Raw genomic sequence first — 6,000 nt, 5'->3', positions numbered from 1 at the left:
TTGTTATTTTTATTATTATTATGTTGCTTGATTATTTTATTGTTATTGCTTGATCACGCCTTTTATGCATGTTTAAAGGGAATTGGTATTTGTAATCACGCTTAATAAGATAATTAATAATCTTGTTAGGGTTAATTTGATTATAATTTAAGTGATCGCCAATAATAGTTTATTTGTGCATTATATTCAACCAACATAGATAAACAGGTTTAGGGTAAACCTATTGATTGCATGTTAGTCAGAAAGCGCACATGAATACGATCAGAATAAAGTAGAGGCCTATTATTAGGGCAGGTTCAATCTCTTTTAGGTTTGATTTGTACCTTCATCCCCGAACCCTTATTTGGTTCAAGAACTTATGGAGTTGACGATCTCTTGGATTGTTAAGGGGTGTACCCTTCACCCTGTGAATGGTTTACAAGTTCCTAAAACTTGAACTTGTTGGCGACTCTTTTGCTCTATCTTCTTCCCTTTTGGACGCCACCGTACTTTAGTGTATGATCACAGTGGGGTTCAAGCTAGGGGTTAACGCTTGAAATTATTCCCTACACCCCCATAGCTTTTGGTCGACATAGCTTCTCCCAATTTTGCCAATGGAGCTTTCTATCATTTTCTCTCGACCCCCACCAAAATTTGCATAAGAGAGAGTGGATTTCATTAATAAGCCCATCCGGGATCTTGAACACACTCATCATGTATGTTGGTACAGCCTGAGCCACCGCCTTTATAAGTACCTCTTTCCCCGGCTTTGATAATAATCTTTCTTTCCACCCATTGAGATTTTTCCATATCCTTTCCTTGAGACACGCAAAGATGCTTTTTTTTTTACTTTCCGATCACAGTAGGGAGCCCCAAATATTTTTCATGTTTATCCACCTCTCTAAAACCAATAGTATTAATAATCTCTTGCCTTCTTTCCAATGTGACACATTTACTGAAAGCTACCTCCGTCTTACTCAGATTGACTTTCTGTCCCGATGCTCTCTCATAATTACTGATTATATCAGCTATAGTCGAACATTCCCGCATAGTAGCTTTTGCAAATAAAATACTATCATCTACAAAAAAAATGTGACACACGTGGAGCCCCATTAAAAATCTTCGCCCCACTAATCTTCTTCTCTCTAGCCGCCTTCCCTTACAAAGTTGAAAAAGCATCCGCACATAACAGGAACCAGTACGGGGAGATAGGGTCCCCCTGTCGGATCCCTCTACTTGGAATAACAGAGCCCGAAATCTCACCATTCACCTTAAAAGAGAACGATACACTCCTAATACAATCAAGAACTCTACGGATCCAATGCTCACTAAATCCCAACTTCTCCATCACTCGATGCAAGAAATCCCACTCAACCCGGTCATAAGCCTTACTCATATCCAGCTTTAGCGCCACCGACCCATCTTTATTGAGTGAAAATTTTCAAAAGCAACCAACGCATTATCCGTAATTAAACGACCCGGCACAAAAGCACTCTGATTCACCGATATAATATCATTAAGAAAACGCTTAAGTTTGTTAGCCAATGTCTTGGATATTATTTTATAAATTAAATTGCAACAACTGATTGGTCTGAACTCAGTAATATATTTCGGGTCATTAATTTTCGGAATAAGTATTATGCACTTTCTATTAATTTCACCTCAATTAACGGAACCATTCCACCAATTCTTCACCAAAGCAATTATATCCGGACCAACAATATGCCAAAATTTCTGAAAAAATAAAGCATGCATACCATCCGTCCCCGGCGCCTTATTGGGGTGCATTTGAAATAAAGCCGCTTTTATCTCATCATCATCCGGGACATCATCAAGAACATTGTTCATCTCCTCCAAAACTCTGCCTTCAATTCCTTCGAGTGCTTCATTCATAAGCGTCGGCCTAGAGGAAGTAAATAATTTTGTGAAATATTAATCTACCATAGACTTGATTTGGCTTTCATCGGTGCACCACACATCATCCCTATCAAGAAGCCCTGCAATAGTATTTTTCTTCTTTATCTGGCTTACTTTTTGATGAAAATATGACGTGTTTTTATCACCGTCCCTCATCTCATTTTCCCTAGAACGAAAAAACCAATACGACTCCTCAAGATGTCGCATTTATCCAAGCTTCCCAGCCAATTGTTCACATCGCGCTAACATGGCAGCATCGACACATCCTCCTTGTGCCTTCTATAACTCCGACTCTAGGACTCTAATAATTTTCTTTTTCACATCCCCAAAAGATTTGGAAGCCCATTTCTTCAAACTATCAGCACACCCTGCTATCCTAACATGAGCCTCGGCACCCACCACTGCACTCCAAGCTTTCTCCACAACCTTTGCACATTCATCCTTAGACAACCACAATGATTCAAACCGAAATGGTCTATTCTTCCTCCCTCTCTCATAATAATTTAGAGACTTAAGGATAATAGGGACATGGTCCGATTCTTCCCTCAATAAATGTCGTACAGAAAAGTTCGGAAAAAAGGAACACCGTCCATCATCAACTAAGCACCTATCAAGTCTCCCCCTTACCATAGTTTCTGGAGTTCACCCTCTCTGCCAAGTAAATTTATTACCTTTATACCCCAAATCACGTAACCCACACACATCAATAGCCTCTCTAAAAGCATCCATCAAACTCTCTCTTCTAGCCACACCCCCTTCCTTCTCATTCATACTCACCACTTCATTAAAATCACCAAACATCACACACGTAATAGGGCAAGACCCCTTAAGAGCCCTCATCATATCCCATGTTTTATATTTGTTTTCTGTCTCCGGCCATCCATAAACACCAATGGCTCTCCAACTTGGTGTCCCCTCACTATTGAGAATATCAGCAGCATAGTGGTGAGAAGAAAAAGAAACAGTGTTTACCTCCAAGTCCCGCCACCAAAAGCCTAAACCCCCCGATCTACCATTACTACTCACACATACCCCTTTATTAAAACCACACCTTTTTTTGATTTTTTTCCAACCTTTCACTATCTATCATCGATCGTCTCCAATAGGAATACAATGTTTGGCCTCTACTTCCAACACCAGTTGCGGAGAGTACGCTCAGTCCAAGGGTTGCCAATACCTTGGACATTCCAACTAGGAGGAATTATTAATAGAGTAAAAACTCCCCCATACAACCGCAAACAAGACAATGACAGTCACACAATCACATAATAGCCAATAGAGCAAAAAATTGAAGCAACTAATTCAGGAACAAAAAGAGCGCACGAACAAAGGAACCTAGAACCGAGTAACAAGTAGCTTACTGAGACAAAAGCACGATCAAAAATTAGGAAAGCATGAGAAATTGGCACTCAAATTCACGAAAATCACGAACGACAAACTGCAAATAACAAACCCTAGGGTAGGGACTCTTGAAACCCTACATGAGGGACTTCATGAATCAAAACATATTTATTTACGGAGATACTTGACACAGTCATATACTTCTTATGTCACAAGTTCGCACGGAGGATGTAACATTATTCTATCTCTCTCTTTTTTTTTGTGTTATAAAGTTAAAAAAAATTTGCACCCCCATTTTGAAATTTCTAAATCCGCTACTGGCTATAACAATTTCAGATAATTCGTTCTAATTTCATCCTCTAGTAGTCATACAATATTATTCTCTAGTAGTTATTTTTCTTACAGATTTACTAATCATCTTAGGCAACATTTTAAAGTTGGAATATAGTTTTGAGAGAACTCCCCTATCCTTTATTTATATTTTTTTTAAAAGGAAAAAATATATATGTCAATCTCAATTTCATTTTTACACAGTACATTTGTACCAAATAAATTTAGATCGCACACCTTGAATTGAAAATTTGAGCTCGGGCTTCAGCTCCTCATAAAGTTAATGAGCATTGATGCAATCTATGGAAACTAAGGTTTTTCTTTCATGGCTTAATTTATTCTTGTTTTTTACATAATATTGTAAACCATAAAAAATTCAAACCTGCAATATTTAAATAAAGAGGTAGAAAATATAGAGAACAATGATTTTATTGATAATTTGTGGGTTACAACTCTCGTAGATCTCTTGATTCCTCTCTCTAAAGGGCTAGGGTTTTGATATTTGTTTATAGTACGGGGCCTTGTCGGCTTAATCCATACTTTATACCTACAATGTTTGGTAGTAGGGAGGACATAGGGTCTTTGTGACTTATTCCATCTTAGCCTCATTAAACCCTAGATTCGACCCTCTTTATATAGAAAGTCGTAAAGTAGTTTACAAGATAATAATCAAATATTCTACGAGATCTTGAAGATATATCTTATATTTTTTATATTATTTCCTTATTTACATAAATCTAACGCCTAATAATTAACAAAATTTCGGTGTCAACAAATATTTGGTTATAGTTGAAATTGATTATTAATTTGAGGTGGGTAAGGTTTTGTTACCATTTTGATTTTGGAAATCTGCATCGATTTTATGCTCAAGCTATTCAATTGGGATGGCTTTTATTAATTATTCAGAGCTATTTGGGATAATTTGTTACCCAATGAACACAATTTCTTGATGAATTATTTCTAAAATTCGAAATATTAGTGATTTTCTATGAAATTTAGAGTTTTGAGTTTTGACTATCAGTGATTGCCAATTCGTCACACGAAGTAGTTTGTAATAATCTCTATATATTATGTGTTTGTTATATGTTATTTGTAGTACTTTCAGCTTATAAGATGGATTTTTTAACTACTCGTATTTGGTTGTAATATGAATTTTTGTGTCTTATTTGTTGGATTGAAATCAATTTGGTTGTAATATATACATTTTTATTAATATTTTGGACCCGAAATTTTATTTTTGTACTTTCACGGGTGAATAAGATGATCGATAATTCATGGTGACTCACATACTTGGAAATTCTGGATCCGCCCCTGCCCATCAACAACGTTTGCTTGGGAATAGGGGATTCCCTTACCTCCCTCATCTACTCTCAATTTTCACCGGTGAGAGGTGTCGGTTCAATACCTTTAAAAAATACCTTATTTGTATTCCTTTGTGGGCTTAACACTTTAAAAAATAAGGTGAAAAGATTATCGATCTCCACCCTCAAAGTGTCTCTGATGAGAACTGATCAATCACCAATTTCAAAATTGAAAAATACAATTTTTTTTAATTTCATTATACCAATGATGGATCGCGCTTATATAGGATTTATAGGCACGTTTATGTAAATTTTATAGTTGCTTTTAAAGTCTTTTGTCGCTTTTTAGGTCGTAAATGCATAAGTTGTCTGTTTTGTGCTCTATTATGCTTCGTTTGTGTTATATTAATGTTTCAAGTAATTTTCATGACTATTTGGATGCTTTCGGGGTAGTTTTGGAAGAATCGAACAATGGAAGGATGAAACGTCGATGAATTGTGGTCACTCAATGAAAGATACGTTTTTGGCAACTTAGGATGAGATTAAAATGCACAAGGATCAAAAATAGAATTCGCAAGGGTTGCTATGCATCTTTCGCAAATGAATTTGAGTTAGAAATGAAGAAAAACGATGGTTTAATTTGCAAAGTGTCAAAATCAACCTTTGTTCACTCTTTTGATCATAACTTGAGTTCTACAAATTGGATATAAGAGATTCAAGTTGCGTTGGAAACTAGACTTGAAGAGCTTTCCTACGATAGGTCACACGCTCTAAGAAGTAGGGATGAGAAAACCGGGCTCCCGGTCAAACTTTTAGGAACCAGACCCGAAATTGGTTGGTACTGGGTCCTAAAATTCGGGATTGGAATTGGAACCACTTCAACCAGGTGCTAAACTTTAGGAATTGGAATTGGAATCGCCGGGTACCGAGTCTGATTCTGGGTTCCCACTTATGTACATAATTATAAAATTTTAATACTTATTTTGATCCATTTTTATTTTTAGCATTTAATACTTTATATATATATATATATATATGATTGCATAAAGCTATTTTATTTAGGTTAGATATTAATAATATATTTTTTATCTAACTAGAAACATTTTTAAAAAAGTATATTTAATTTAATATT

This window comes from Chenopodium album, chromosome 5, assembly GCF_948465745.1.
Source record: "Chenopodium album chromosome 5, dcCheAlbu1.1, whole genome shotgun sequence".
Taxonomy (NCBI): Eukaryota; Viridiplantae; Streptophyta; class Magnoliopsida; order Caryophyllales; family Amaranthaceae; genus Chenopodium; species Chenopodium album.
The sequence above is the reverse complement of the archived record's forward strand: the minus strand, read 5'-3'. Positions refer to the sequence as shown.